We start from the raw sequence: 17040 nt of genomic DNA on the forward strand, positions 1-17040 counted from the left end.
AAAGAACGCCTTATGTTAATAGCATCTGAATATGCACAAAACACTTTAAAAAACTCTTTTTATTAACCATTAATATCAGAAATTATAAATAGTTTAAAAACCTGACAATTGATACACAAATGAATTCATATTGTTGTTATTTTTATTTAACAGAAAATTAATTGGTAAATATTAATATATGCTAAAACATGTAAAATCATGAAAAGAGGACGATTAAAGTCTTATCGAAAAATCTTAAGAAAAAAATCTATTGTGAAATTGAATGAAATATTTATTGGTATAAGAAATAGTTTTAGAAAATTTTAAATGTTGACCAAAAATCTTTTAACTTTAGAAACAAGCAAATTGTAGAATACTATTATAAATGTCAATTTCAATTCATAAAAAGAATCCAGTTATGGAAAATTATGCATGATTATATAAATAGATGTGCAAGTCTAGTTCATGGATACCGCGGATCGCGTCACGATTTAATGAAAAAAATTCGCAATCACGTAAATAATTGCAATCGTGCCTACGATTTCCGCGAATCGTTTAGATGTTCGATTAACTATGCGGGAAATACCTGCTGGCAATTAGTCAGTGCGCTAATGTCTTCTGGTTACCCCAACCACGCAAGAAATTGGCAGCAGAATAGCAGCATTGTCGAGGAACAAGTATAGAAGAACGCAGCCGACGCGCGCGTTAATGAGTCTTACGTCTCACTAGCATTATATACGGTAATGAAATATGCTTTTTATACGCGTCACTATTTGTGCGATTGATTTAAAAAGAGTGTACGAAAGCTGAACGCAAAATAACCGATAAATAATAAATTTTAATTAATTTCGATATTGAAGATTTTTTTATACGTACAATATCTGTCATGCTCAGTAATTACTTTTACATGTTCGATATGTTCTAAAAAGAGAGAGGGAAACAAATTCAATAAAATGTTACATAAGCTATAATAAATTAACTGAAAAATTGTTGGCGTTACAAAAAAGAAAAATATTCGAAAATTGAAATCAACGGTATTAAAATTTATATAACAATATACAATATACAATTTCAATTCGCACGCTTAGTTTCATATATTCTCTCGCGTGACATATACATTCAATTAAAACCCCCTAAACACCTAGTACACATTTGCGATAGTCGCCTTGAGTTTACTCGTCAGATATGCTTCGTACTCTTTGCTTCGCTCTTCGTTTACATCTCGTTATACGTGCTAGGGAATATTTATTTACACCCTTCACCCGCCACAGCATCTCTCTCATACTGCAAGTTTCTTGAAATTATCATTGCTAGCTTGTATCTTCGTATACCCAACATTAGGGTCTACCAGAGACGAAAGAGATGCCTCTTACCTTCGTTATCTACATAGACCGCAAAGCATCGAATGAAATTTTCACCTTCGTATGCTGACGTGCAAGAAATAAAGTGCCAAAAAGAATAAAAACTTACTCTACCGTCATTCTGACTTTTACTGCCATTCCTGCGATTGTGATCGGCTGTTTTACAGCAAACAAAATTATTGTCTCATCACGTACCTAGAAAATAAAAAGAAAATATAAACTATAGCTTAATAATTATTATTCTTTCTCTACTTGTAAGTATATTTTTTAATCACTTTATAAATATTTTTATTTTCTCATATAAAATGTATAAACTAATAATAACGTATAAATTTATATAAATTGTGTTCAAATATAAAAAATCTTAATTTCCTGCAGCTATGCGACTATTTGAAAGTATTTACAATATTTTCCTTAAATCTATGAGATCGAGAGACTACTAGAATTGAGTTTGTATATTAATACAGGCATAATGCAATTATGCTAAACTCTTTTTTGTACTCAATTCGATAACTAGAGTTTCATAATTTTTGCAATGAGAATTATTAACAGTATAATATTTAATATTTCACATTTATACATAATATATAAGAAATCAAGCGCAGACAGATTAAAAATTAAAAATGTATGTAATTGAACTTGATATAAAATTTGTTGAAGCAAATTCACGCATTATTAACCAATAGAAGCCATATCGTATCTATTTTTTCAATTTTTAACCCATTCAGACCTGAATTTTTTCTGGTAATGTAAAAAATTATATATTATTATTATTATTATTATTATTTTATTATTATTTATTATTTTTATTATTATTATTATTTTTATTATTATTTAGTCCACCGAGAGATCGCAGGGAAACTAATTCTAAAAAATAACTATTTCACATGATTTTAAAGTTTTTGTGCATAATTATGTACATAGGGTCTGAATGGGTTAAAATTTTCATGGCGCTATTGGAGCTTCAATAATTATGCAAACATATTATTCCAATATAATCTCGATTTCTCACAAGAAAGAATCATCCTGTAGCTAATTTATGCGATACAGTATTTCGTAGAATATTTTGCATACGAAAAGAAATTCTTACTTAGTTCAATATTGTCTGCTACCACCTATCAACCAAAAGTATCAAACGCGTCCCGCTAAGTATTAAAACGTGAACATTATTCGCGTTGCCGCAGAAACTTCCTCTTAACGTTTCGCAGATAAAATGACTACCACGGGCAACTCCTTAAAGGAAACAGTCGAGCTATCCGTTACGGGAAAAAGCATTCGCGACTCCGCTGATACGTACAAGTAGGCGAGTAGAAGGACAGACTTATTTATCGCCGCGGCGCAGAAGAAGAGAGAAAGAGGGCCATTTGTATTCATATGAAAATATTATCTCGCCGCGCGTCGTGCCTCTTCGGGATCGCTATTCGGTTTGCATAGATACTTATGCATGAAGGCAACATCGCTCGGCATTGTTATGCAACTCGATGTAGATCCTCAATATAGATCCACGCTCGAGGTTTCATTCCGATTTGAAGAGCTCCGTACTCCTTCGGAACATTCAGGCACACATACACACACACACACACACACACATACACACATACACAAGATGAAACCACTATACTCGTTCCCTCCTCCCTCTCATCCCCCTCGCGACGTGCGACCATATTACCGGTTGTCAAAACGCTAGATTGCTGCTTCTTCATCATAGATATTGCATTTTAAGTTTCTGGCATACGGAACTGTTAACTGTTGATATTCTTTTTATCTGTTTCGCGCATAAATGTCTACACTATGCGCGTAATTTACAAAGATTCGTGAATAATTATTATAAGAATAATATTGCTTTCGATATATAATTGATCCTAATCAAATAAATGTAATTTTCTACAATTTCTACAATTCATATTCTACACACAAATTGTAAAATATTAAATTTATGTTCTATACAATTATAATTTTACGGTATTACGTTGCCTGAAAAATTATGACAAGTACATGCGTTATGAATTAAGTCCTTGAAAATCTCTACTATGTATTTTTCGTCCTGAAAGATTTATAATATGTGCGGGTAGCACAATTTGCACCAACTTCTGTAGCTAACCAGTTCTTCCTGTTAACTTTATGATCATATATCCTGTTCTCGAGATATAAGAATCCGATTACTATCTCGTGTACTACATAAATAACGTTGAACCTTAAGATTTTTAACATTGGATAATCTTACATCTGAATTTTTAAGTTCAAAGAAATATGAATATATTATATCGAATTTCTAAAGATCGTGTAAAAGAGGAAGAAAGAAGAAAGAGGGAGAATAAAAATAAAAAAAGAATATCACACAAAAAATGTAAAATATTACAAAGTAAAATTTAATTTAAAACTGAAAAATGCTACAGACTTCATCTTAACGATATCAATCAATTCGTATCTTGCCCTTCTCTGCCTAAATTGCATTATAAATTATGAACTTATCTATAAACTTAACCCATTTATAATTAAAGGAATTTTTATTATCCGAAGATATAAAATATATTGTGGAAATAATATTTAATATATTTTGTTATGTACTCGAGAAAGCTTATTCTGACTAAACCTAAGCGTGTCATTGAATAAAATTATTATATACATAAAATTATTATATACGTATATATATCACGTTTCTTTTAACGACACATATGATATTTATGACAAAATAAGCTGAAAACGTAAGATTCTATAATTATCCGTATATAATCTAAAATAAATTGCAATATTCGCGGTAATTAATATGCAACTGTGCCCAAGATGCAGCAGCCGTCGCAGTAAGATTAATCATACATAAAGTTCTCTCGATGCTTTCAATGGGGTTATAACCGGTTTCGCTAACCGAGTTGCACGACGACAAAGCAACCCACGCCGAAGATAAAGTGAATACGGAGTGCATATCATAAACATATACTTACATCTCCGCACACATTACCACTGTTTGCACTTCATCGCCCTACGTTATTATCCAACTTATCTTGTTATAAAGTGCATAATCGGGACACTTCAGGGACGATCGAATTTTATAAGATACTGTGTCGAATATCTATCCAACCGAAAAAACTAATCCGTATAATTTCTAAAAGATTGCACGCAAGAGACAGTGTTAAGAGACGGTTATTTATGCTTATAATAATATTTTGTACATACTTATGATGCGTATGATATATAAACAAAAGGATCAAATATTAAGTATTTACATCCTGAGAAAAAATTTATAAATGCTGTCGCGAAATACATGCGTGACTATTTTTTCTTGCTTAGAAATCAACATCACAATTAATATTGAATCTATAAGAGCGCGAAGTTAGTCGACCTCGGGATATGCCGAAGGGGTATGTCCGGGTACACCGAGACGTACGAGACGAAATTGGATATCAATTATCCCGGGATGATTATAACGTAAGCCGGGTGGGTCTTGGGCGAGCAAACAAACCGTTAGGATCGTCGGTAATTGGGTGGAAATTATTGCGTTCTCTCTCTACGTGTCCGGCTCTCTTTATCGCTCGCACTGTTTCGCGCCATCGTCCTTCTCCGTCCCTCTCGCTTGTTTAGCAAGACGATGACGATGGCGACGGTGCGGCTATAATTTTCTCTAAGGAAGTAAATTTCATTAATGTAGCTGGCCTAACCGCCGAGAGAGGAGATCCCCTACGCGATAACGATGCCGAAACCGGCTAGAGGCGATTGGCCGGCATATCGACCAGTCGTGTTATAAAAACTAGTAGCTATCGACCAATTTTTCTCTTCGCGCAATTTTTTTCTCCCGCGCCTTCTTCTCCCTCTTCCTCTTCGATTTTATTCCTTCCTGACTAGTTCTCTCATTTTTTTGCTCTTTACGTTATCCTTGGTGCAACAACTCGAGCTGATGATACTAGATTCGAATGACGATTAGGATAAGTCTGTCATATTATAAACAATTGGCGAATTTGCTTCTACAAACACATATTTCGATAACAATTCATGTGTGCGTAGATATATAAGCGAACGCACGTGCGAAAGGTGGGGGAGGCACAGGTGTGTGTGAGAGACGGCAACATTTATTGGACCCTCGCATGCCAGTAAGCAATCAATAATTACGCGGAGCTGGATTAATGTACAGACTGCGACGAAAGCATTTGCCGATGACCGCGGATTAACTGGGATTTTCATGCAACAAATAAAAACCCGTCTGATATTCTCCAAGATTGAAGTACCTTTCTCAAGGTTAATCGTACTTTACCAGAGAAATGCATACGCGATAAGCCATATCGTGACCAGAACCATTTTTTTAAACTACCTACAATTCAACTCTAGACCGGCGGTTCAATAATAACCGTTTATTGCGCAGCGCAACAATTTATTTGTCATGGGGTGAACTATGTTCTATTTTTATTGCTTTAATAACGTACACGATTCATGCTTCTACATTAGAATATTATTGCATTATTAAGTACAAGAATGCAAAGAATAAAAATGCCGCACATTATTATTAAAATTTGATTTTCGCAGAAAAGATCGATAATAATTAATATATAATGAAATGGCTACTATAAACTTTGAGATCTTAAGAAATATAGGATATTTTTTTTTAATTCTTGCAAAGAATCTTCTTCTTAATTCATTTTATTTTAAACCGTTTTATTGAATGTCATCAGGGATTTTTTTTAATTATTTGAAATCGCAAAGCTTCTTCAAAAACTATTAATAATCTTATTAGAATTTTCTTTAATCAATTATCAAAAAAAAAATAATTGAAAAGAATAATAAAACAATAAAAAAATAGGGATAAAATATATAACTATTCCGTAGAAACAAAATAATTCTTAATATACGTTCATGATATAAATTTGCGGATTAATTGTGTACTAAGGGAAGCGATATCAGAGAAGAAAAAATATATAAAAACTCACACATGCGATTAGCGTGCGTATGTTTATCGGAAACGCGGCAGAAGTGATTGATTGAACGTCAGAGAGAGAGAAAGAAGCGACGTAATAAAAACGACCACAGTAACAGCATCCGGGACAGGATGTTAAAGAGCTTGCGCGGTACTATTTATTAGGTATTTGCGCCATATTAAATCAGTAATAGCAAGATAAATTGTCTGCTTATATATGTGATTATGCCAATTATCGAATATACCAAATGTCCGTATCCGTTCACATTCAATGACGCTCTGCGTACTTTCCGCACTTTGACGCTGCATCCGATGCCGTTTTAAAACAGTAAACCGCGCAATTCAAGATAATTTGCACGGGATGTACCTGAAAAAGGACGAACTATTGTACACAAGAAAGAAGTCTGGAAAACAGGCGATTATTATTAGACGCGTAATGATTAAGTTGTGTATCCGATCTGTGAGAAAGTTCGCTCACACATGAATTGCACGCTCTTAGCTCGCACTCTCAAAACCGCAAAGCACCGGTAACGAAGCTGTAACAAACTCCTACTGGCGAAATTTCGCCAATCTTGGTTAAACGAGCGCAAACTTTGGTTATACTCGCGAAGAGAACTACGCAGTTACATGTTACTGCAAATTACAGTTAAAGATTAATAGTTTAAGATTGTAGATTGCATGGGCGGAGTAGAATATATCTATTATGTATATCGTTTGACATGTTAATACATACGTATATATAAATGATACAAGAATAATATATAAAATTCGATCAAATCAATAAAATTACATCAAATTATTCAAAATTGTTATAAGAAATTGATATCATAAATAAGTCCATTATTAATTTGTCAAATATATCACATGATATCTGAAATAAAATATATATCAAGTCCTAATTAGTAATATGATGTGCGCTCTATTTAATAATTAATTAAGAATTGAAGAAATAGAATAAAGAAGGAAGCTTGTAATTATTGTAAAATCTCTCTCTAGAAACAATATATTATTTCTTCATTTCCATTAAAATGCATACAATAAACATTCTCCTCTCTACGAATTATATATTATTTGTTAGCTCTAAGATATATCGACATATCAATCTCTTAAAGAAAGACAAGAGAAAAAATTATAATATTTTATCGAAAATTTTTATTTTAATTTCCAATCTTTATATCATTATTTATACATCTTGAAATAAATGAGAAGTATATATGAGCTCGTATTAGCAACTGAGATCCTTCTTCGTCGCCCGATGCAAAGGAACAAGTACAGTTTCATGGCGAAAGGGGAGGACACGCCTTCGTCGCCTTTAATGGAATAGCAAATAGCGGGCAGGAAATTTGCGCTTACGAGGCGCCTTCGAGCGCAAGATACAAAAGCACGCAGGAAATTCTAAGCAAAATGGCCGTGTAAGATCCGTTGATTCAATAGAAACTATTTGCGTTGCCATTAGACTGTCCAATGCCGGCGCTATTGCCTGTATACACAAGAGATGGCGACAAAAAAATGCACATAATGACTTGACACTATCGCGACAGGATCTCGAATTTATCTGTTGCAGCAGATCTTGCATTGCTTAAAAGGAGATAATGCTAATAATGGATATATGTTTATTAAAATATGATTTGTGTTTATTTGTCTTTATTTTCAAAGAAAGCCTTAATAAATCGCGAAAAAACTCAATTGTGTATAACATTCAAGTATGATATATATGTATAATATTCGAGTGTGACAAAGAATTTATATATGTAGAAAATTTTTAAATTAATCAGTCGTAAGATGAAGATATGTCGCACAAAAAGCACGATAATACAATTTATTCCGATTTACTTTATTCAAATGTAAACGCATTCCGTTCAACCGTAATTATACGATTTCCAACGAATTAACGTTCATGGCATCGTTGCATCGCGCGCTGCACCGGATCATCTAATTTCCGGTTTCCATCTTGGTGACGTCTGCGGCATCCAAAATTACGCCCCCTCAAAGACGAGACGGTGTACGCTGGCCGCATCTGTGCGCATATTGTCTTCCACCCACACTATGAGGCACAATTTCCGCTCTACTTCCGGAAATGGATCCATTGTCCGATATAATCGGAAGACAACAATATCGCGGTCGTGTCTCTCTCTCTCTCTCTGTTTCTACACATAGATTTACCAATGCAAACATGCATTTGTGCACATATACGTGATATCGAGCCACCAGCGTGCACGCATATATCTACGCCGAAACATATCACACGAACATAATGTGCTCATTTTACGTTGATCAGAACCCTAAATGACGTATGTTATTCAAAATAGGAAAATCATTTCGAAATAAAGAAATCATTTATTCGATTATCTGACTTTATCTGTATACTTTATTCAGAAATTTACAAATCTCTCTCGTGTCGTTTTTCTTATGTTTTTTGTTATTTATATTTTTAATTTTCATCAAAAATATATCGTCAGTGTAATTGTGCAGTTTATAATTTCCTTTCATTCTGTTCTCACAGATGTTAAAGAAAGCCATATCGCAGAAATATTGCTGTTACTGATATATAGCGTGTGCAATTTTATAGAAAAATGCATATATTATATATTACAGTAATAAAAATAACATTAAAATTAAAAATTTTGTATTTTAGCACACAATAATCAATTTTTTATCCGTTTATAAAAACGAGACATTGATGGTTAATATATAATTCGCATTATTAGAAACACATGTTTCCATCAGACGGCGGCTGGTGTAATCAAAGCTCATAACGATATTAATCATTTAACTGTCGACTATTATGTGATATCATGCGACAAACAATTTATCAGTGGACAATTTGTTCGACCAATTGGAATATCTTTAAACGGAATTCGCTTGCGTTATGGAAGCGTGTAATAGACAATCAAAGCGTAATTTGCGAGCCGTGTCCTCTAAACGCTATGTAATTAATGCTCCCGCTAATGAGGAAAATAATCGAGATCATACATACCAATGAGACACCCATATAAACGCAGACATATTCATGTCTAAGAACGATGGGATCTGAATCCTCCTTATGTAGGATCTGTCTAGAGCGCACACATGTTTAGACATATATGGGGAGGCTGTGCGTATCAAGGCGCACGCATTCATACACAAAACACAGTATCAGTTCACCTGGATACATGTGAACGTGTCGTCGAGCGCGTGTAGCTTGATGCATGCGAATGCACATCCGGATCATGAGTAAATTAGTGTGAGAATTAGTGTGAGAATTAGTGCGCTATACGCATGAGCATACGTGACGGAGAGAGACGTGTACTGCTTGTTGCATAACATTAACCCCCATGTATATTCCCGCCTTGTAAATGCGCTGTAACGATTGCGGTGGATATACGCACTAATGGAGGCACAGAGTACGGTGTAATAGAGGGAATTATACAGATAGGTTAATGAATTAAGGAAGATAAGCGATATTACCCTGTGTACAATGCGCGACTCTGATAGACACTATTGTTTGTTGTATGTAAAATAAGATCCGCCGTGAATTATTCACGGTGTTCAAATGAAAGGGTGGTCAAGAACAAGCGAAATGTGCGGGACGTTTATTACAAGAATTGCAAAACAATCGCTTTTCACATCCATCCGCTCCCGAATTGCGCATGGACCTTAATTATACGCAGCGCATATCGTATACATGTACTGTTAACAGGAGGCAATATCTTAAATTATTGCATTAAATCAAATATACGAATAATGCTAATAAAAATGTTTAATTTAAAATATTTAGATTAATACGAAATTTAAAAAAAATATAGATCAAAATAGGTATGAATTTTTTAAATGTGAAAATAAAGATACCTACTTATAGTCGGAAAATATCACGAATCTAATTTTATTATCCAATTATATACCAATTTTTCTTAAAGTCAGTAAATAATGTCAAAATAAATAATGTTATTAAATAATTTTATCTCCTAGCAGATTCGATCAGATATAATTTTTCGAAAAATATACATATATGCATTTATCATTCGTACCAGCAGTCATTAACATGAAATTTATTGGAGATGCGTATCTAAATATGAAGCCAAGAGACATACATATATTGTAATTAACAATTGTCCTCGATAAAATATTACTGAACTGAGGTTGAAAAGAGACATATATTAATTATTACATACACAGATATATATTAATTAATTGAAAAAAAATTCTAAGCTACTTAAAAATCCGATAAATTATATCTACAAACTATATTCTACGGTTTATTGGATTGTTTTTATAACTATCCTTTTTTTTTTTAATTTCAACCGAGATATTTCTTATAAGAAGATTAATGATTAATTTGATTAAACCTATCACAATCTCGAAAATCGTGTGATTTAAGATGATCACTCCATATATCCATGTAACGCAATGTACCAATGCCTATTGCTATATAAACGCATCCATATATGCACATGAGTCGTAAAGGGATGTACTAGATGAAGCTAGCACGTAATACGTATGTACATACATATCGTGTATGTATGTACGTGCAAGCGTAATTATACATACAGGAATACAGACACATACACGAGGAAGGCAAGTCACGGTCGCACCTGCTTGTCGTACTGACAACAGGCGCGTCCTATTGGACAACGCACCGGTCGAACAGACGGATGGACAGACGAACGGACAGACGCGCATATACCGGTTATTGTCCTGTCCCAGGAAGAAGCAGGGACCGCGCTATCAGCTTCGTTAGCACTCGATTCCTATCGAAAGATGTTTCCTACACGATCTACATCACTTGTCCATCATATTTCCTCCTTCTCGCCCGTTTTGTCTCTATCCCTGTCTTATTCCTCAATGTGCTGTTTGCAAAATGTTGCGTCGCACTCTGTCTGTTCATCACGTTAGGAAATGATCAAAAAAACATGTACTAATCATTATAAAGAATATATTAAAAATTTTCTCTTCAATATATAAAATAATTTATTTTTTTAAATTTATTTTTTTAAATATAATATTTAATATAATATTTAATATATAGATATACATAAACTTCTCTTTCGTTCATTTATATTTCTAAATATTATATCTAAGTGTCAATAAAAACAATCAAATTACACTTTTAATGATGAAATATTTCGAGTACAAGATTAAAATGTAATACAGTAACGCAATCTAAATCCAATTATATGCCTGCTAAGAAATTTAAAATTTTGGAAATTCACAAAATTTAGAAAAAATATAGCATTCCCCGAACACTCTGCACGCATACACTAATATGCCATAATAAAATTTCATTACAGTGAACGTCGATAAAATGTAATTTTCACCGTAATAAAATCTAATTAAATGCCTGGCTAATACCTGTCCCTATATGGATAATCCAATACCGATAACGAAATTTCAATACATCAGTAAACCCAATTTCAAAATTTAAGGTAATCAACTCCAGCGGAGTTGTAATATTTCATTGTATAAAGAAAATTAAACAACTCTCTTTTTATTATGATTCATATTTTTTGAAAAATAAAATTATTGGACAGTCAAAAAAAATCTCCGAGTCTTCGAAAAAAATGTATTGCAACAAAAAAGAATGCAAAAGCCTTATGACTCCTAAACGCGCCCATCAGTGTTCAGATTTAATTAAAATAAAAATAATTTAAAAAAATATAAAATAATCTCTAAATTACAATTGCACTAAAACGCGAAAAAATCAGATGAGTCCGGCAAGTTGCCTTTAGCTGATGGAATCGCGCAATAATAGACAAGAGATTTGTAATTCACGATAATTATCGATATAAAATGCACTCAATTGTGCAAACGCACAATCGTGCGAAAATTACTCTCTGTATGTTGTATGAATCTTTCTTTCTGTATCTAATAGTCTTGCTAGATAAGCAAGCGAGCGATTAAATTGCGATCACGACGATGCCTCTCGTAGCCAAACAAAAAAGGCAAATGGCCGCTCGTAAAGTGTCGTTACGTTGCGGAAGATACTGTGGCAAATGGCCAGTCTGCGACTTACAAATGAACATGAGCAAAGAGTTCATACGCGAATACCAGTTTCAAGTATATGATTAGCATTTTCAAGCTTAGGCGCGCAGTAAGCATCCAAAGATATATTTTATGCCGAAGGGACTGCGGTCGCATGATAAATTATAACTTGATGCCGTACGAGGTGAATTTGCCCATTCTCTGCTTAATTTATCATTTAATCGGCTGCGTGGTATTAAACAAGCTTATTTGCCACGCTTTAATGAAACTGTACGCAAGATTATGATAGCTACGTTTTACTGTTAACAATATATTTACTTCGTGAAACTTATGTTTCCCCTTTACTTCGTAAAGTAAAAGGTCATCCAAGTAAAAGGAACATGGCGATATTCACACTTAATTAATAATTATCGCATCCCTGACATCGTATATAACTTCAACGAGAGATGCGTGAGATATAAAAAAAAAAATAATTTGAAATATTCTAAATATATGATTTTTATCATATAATTTAATTTCCTTTAATTTTCCTTATAATATTATTCCCGGGTTTTAGAAATACTGCACCGTGTTTCGCGTTCATATGTGTTTTCCAGAACGACTTAAGTCGGAATACACACATACTGTGTCCTAGCGAACCATCAAAATGATGGATCTATCCACATTATCTTCTATCTGGCAGATGGAGAATCACTCGTTAGCTGCTCGTTGTTTACAATTAGGGATCCCCCATAAAAAGATTTTGACGTGGTAATTATCACCTCGGCTAAAGCCACCTTGCGCAACCGTTGCGCATAGACGTGATGAGTCCGCGGCTGCACCAAATCAGACGGTATACTTGCCTACTTCATAAGCTGCCAAATTACAGTTTTCGAAATGGTACGGTGGCTCAACTTTGCATAAAAAATTATACGGTCATTCGGACCGAAAAGTGCTTCCATCCTATTTGACTTAAGACCACTACACGCGTGATTCTACGCGCATGAGAACTGAAAAAGAATACGCACAGTCGACCCGAACGATCCATTCGCTCGGGCCGCTCGTTAAGAGATGGAAGAAACGATATATAGCCCACGGTGATGGGCACGACTAATTATTTCTACGGTTGATCTTCCGGCTTTTCTACACCGGCATATAGCCGCATTTTTATTTTGTATCCCGACGCATTCGAATAAATTACTACCCCCCTAGCAACGCCTGCTGTGAGAATTTCACGAATAAATGTATTTTTTTTAATGCGACCATAAATTTAATTTCTAAAATACGACCAACTCTGTAAACATGCATTTTAGAAGTCTTTACAAATTTTATTGTTCAATTTTTTAAAAAACAGAGATTTATAAATATTTATAAATGTTTACAAGAATATTTTTTGCGAATATTTTATTTTAATTCTCTCTTTTCTAAATACGCACGAGATTCTTTCCTTTTATTTTTCTTATTTAATGTAAATTTTTTTAAACTTGAGGAAAAAATTATATACAAGATAATAAGATATTGATCTCATTGATTAATATTACATTAAGATGTCTACACAAAGAGAGAGTTCCATTTATAGAATTATAATTATTTATATTTAGGCGCTCTTTTCAACAAAACTATTACTAAGAAACCAAGCTAATACTACTGAAAGACATATTACGTAATATTTCTATTTCTAAAAATATTACGTTTGCCTCCTGAATAAATATTCGCTTTCTGTAGAAATGTATGTTTATCGAAACTATTTGTAAGATATATGTGTTTTGCGTATCAAGAATTCGAACAAGCTCAAATTAAAATACAATTTTCATATGTCTATTTGAATAAAATCCATTATCTCACGAAATATACGGTGAATAGTCTCGTACAACTGTATTTTGAGAAATGATACTACGACTGGCTTCATACTGAGTGGTCTCCCCGTATAAATCGTCGCTAGTATGACGGATGTTCCCGTTTCCTCGTCTTTCTATCATTTAAACCGAGAGGCGGCGGCAAGTCTACCACGGTGCAATAAATACAGACGAACGATACCGGAGATTATGCGTGCATCTGCGACCAGCAATTTGGTCGCGACGCACCGACTTTGATCTATTCTGAGTGTCGAGCTTCGACCACACCGAAGATTCGAGCGGCCCACCTGCAAAATATGCAGAGACACTTCGGTTCCGCGTAAAAGTCAATTTTTAGTCATATGTATGAGTCATTTGCATTTGCTGCAGCTTCTAATTTCAGTTTAATAACGGAGCATATATATTATTTTATATATGCGTGTATATGTAATCAATAGAGGGAGAAAGTCAATGTTATATTAAATCTAAATTTATATTATTCAAATTTTTATTAATCTTAATTTTTATTAAATCTTATTTATATTTTTCAAATTTTTTAATAAATATAAACAAAAGCTCATAATACAACCGCATGCTTTTATCTTTCGCAGAATTTAAATGTATTCAACAGATTAGCTACAGCATCAATATAAATTCTCCTCGAAAATATTTCGATAAAAAAATTACCACAAATAGTACGTTAATTACTACATTGATTTTATAAGCAAAATATTTTATTATATTATATTTAATTAATTAAATAATTCATTAAAGAATTCATTTTACAATCATACTATCGTATGTAAATTTTATTGAGATAAAATTGCTCATTGCTTGTGTATTTGGATAATTAATTCGAATGTAATTATCACCTTATTCCGCTATCTGCCCTTTTCGAAAGGAGGAAAAGCAGGAACAAATGAGATAAAAATACGTGAACAAATGGCAATGTGCGGATGCAGCTGCTTTATCACCCTACTTCGCGCATAATGTACTTACCATACATGCGTTTCTTTTCTCCGCACTGTAATGGCGTATGTACACGAAACGATTAATGGCAGTGAAACGACTTTATTACAGCAGGCAGCACTTCGAGGTGGCCCACCGGTAAACGACGTCCGCGAATGCCTAATTAATATCTAGGTCACAAGACGGGGAGCGGCTTTAATTATCCGTGGCTACCGGCGGGCCAATGATAAATAGGCGTCTTATTCTGTATGCCAAACCTCATACTTTGAGCTTCAAAACGCGTCCTTTCTTCAAGTCTGCTCAAGTCGAGGCACTTTGCCAAGAAATGTCTCGAAAGACTCGTGGAAAAATAGATAGAATACTGATGTCTTGATAAATGCAGGCTATTTCGCATAAAATGAAACCATTGTGAATACTACTGTTGAGTAAAATCAAGAAATGTAAATTTAAAAAAAATCCGTGTCTTAGAGACAAATTAGAGTTTCATCCCAAAAACTACACGATAATAAATTTTCAAAGCAAATTTTAGCCAATAGAATAAATGTTATTTATATATTTTAGGGATTTATGTGCAAAGAGATTATCGAAAAAATTATATTACACACAAAATCATATTCTACGATGATAGGAAAAGATTTGAAAAATTAATTTTTTTTCTTGAAGTAAATGTAAATATAATTTTGTTTCACAAACATAATGTAATTCAAAATGTGTAGCCTTTTAATAAATTATTGGAGTAAGAAGCTACGTAAGCCAAATTGTTTAAAAGAAAAGAAAACGGCTGAGGAAGAAAAGAAAGTCGGATAAGAAAACCAACCAATCGCAAGATGGTATATTTGGAAATCAAGACTTGATGGATGCGACTTCGGGGATGGATGTGGGAGTGGCATGAGGGTGCGCGGGTAACGCGCCTTAAATCTGACTCGTGGAATTCTCTGATACGTAGCTGTGCGTTCCTGGCGTTCCTATACGCTCACACACGAGAAACCCTCAGCAAAAGATTCCTTCTTTCTCGACCAACCGCCACGTAGCTTCTCAGACATGCGTGCTATCAAACTACATGCGTATCAATACGCTACTGCTTTTAGTGCAGTAAACATATTTCAGCTCGGTACCTCAACAAGACTTGAGAATATCAGCACTTGTATACTATAAATGTATGCTAAATACAATATCTCTGAAATAATGTTTACAATTTTTATTTTATTATATTGCAAAATTGTATTATAAAAGGTATTTTATTATAAAGTGTATTGTTATATTTTTTATAAAACTGCAAAAATATGTATACATGTTGTATGTTAAGATAATGCTTGTTGTATAAAATCAATTGTCCACTTGATGTAATTGATTTTCAGTTCCCCTTTTCATAATTTAAATCGAAATAAAAAATATAGAAAAAAAATTCGAAATATAAAATTACAATATTCTTACACATGAATGTTAGACTTTTGAGACATTCTCTATGAGGCTGTTACCAATGCTGTAGCTATTCCTCGAAACTTTCTAAATAAGATGACGCTCAGGACCCAAGCTTGGAGAGTAAATCGAGGCGTATGCTAAAATGAGACTGTACAAAGTACCATTTCATAAATCTTACCCGGAAAAGCGTGCGTCGCGAGAAAGGGCGAGAAGGGAAAGAAAGCTGTTGATAGATGAGGAATACTCTTGTTAAAAGAGGGACCGGGAAGGAGTGGTGCGAGACAGGGGGTCGAACATTATTTCGGAGCTGCTGCATGATATTATAAACCGACACATTAAAAGTTTACGTTAGCCAGTAGGTACGCTTTGAAGCGTTTAGACCATATTGTTTCTCTTACACAACGAATGCATGAAATATCATCTCATAAATAACTTGATCTTCCTCTACAAATTCTTTTGGGACGCGCGTATAAAACCTTTCCCATCTCATATAACTTTTCCATGAAAATACTATGTGCATTTAATAACTAACAATTATAGAGAGGTTTTTCATTCTTTCAACTCTCTCTTGCTTTTCTTTTTTTTATATTTCTCTTGCTCTTTATTATTTATTTTTAAGTAATTATTGTTTATT

General features: G+C 33.6%; 1 protein-coding gene and 1 long non-coding RNA gene across 3 annotated transcripts in view; both read right to left on the bottom strand.

The window, feature by feature from the left end:
• The window catches only part of Mesr6 (misexpression suppressor of ras 6), a 582772-nt gene that overhangs the window by 432166 nt on the left and 133566 nt on the right, over positions 1-17040 (bottom strand). The window lies entirely within an intron of this gene.
• Positions 1-17040, bottom strand: part of LOC145972207 (uncharacterized) — a 67441-nt gene that overhangs the window by 30785 nt on the left and 19616 nt on the right. The window contains exon 2 of the long non-coding RNA XR_014439094.1: positions 1450-1535. This is a non-coding gene — a long non-coding RNA (uncharacterized LOC145972207). The remainder of the gene's footprint in view (positions 1-1449; positions 1536-17040) is intronic.

Source organism: Camponotus vicinus, unplaced genomic scaffold (assembly GCF_025532165.1).
Source record: "Camponotus vicinus isolate PSW18456_S1 unplaced genomic scaffold, iyCamVici1.0 SCAF_5, whole genome shotgun sequence".
Taxonomy (NCBI): domain Eukaryota; kingdom Metazoa; phylum Arthropoda; class Insecta; order Hymenoptera; family Formicidae; genus Camponotus; species Camponotus vicinus.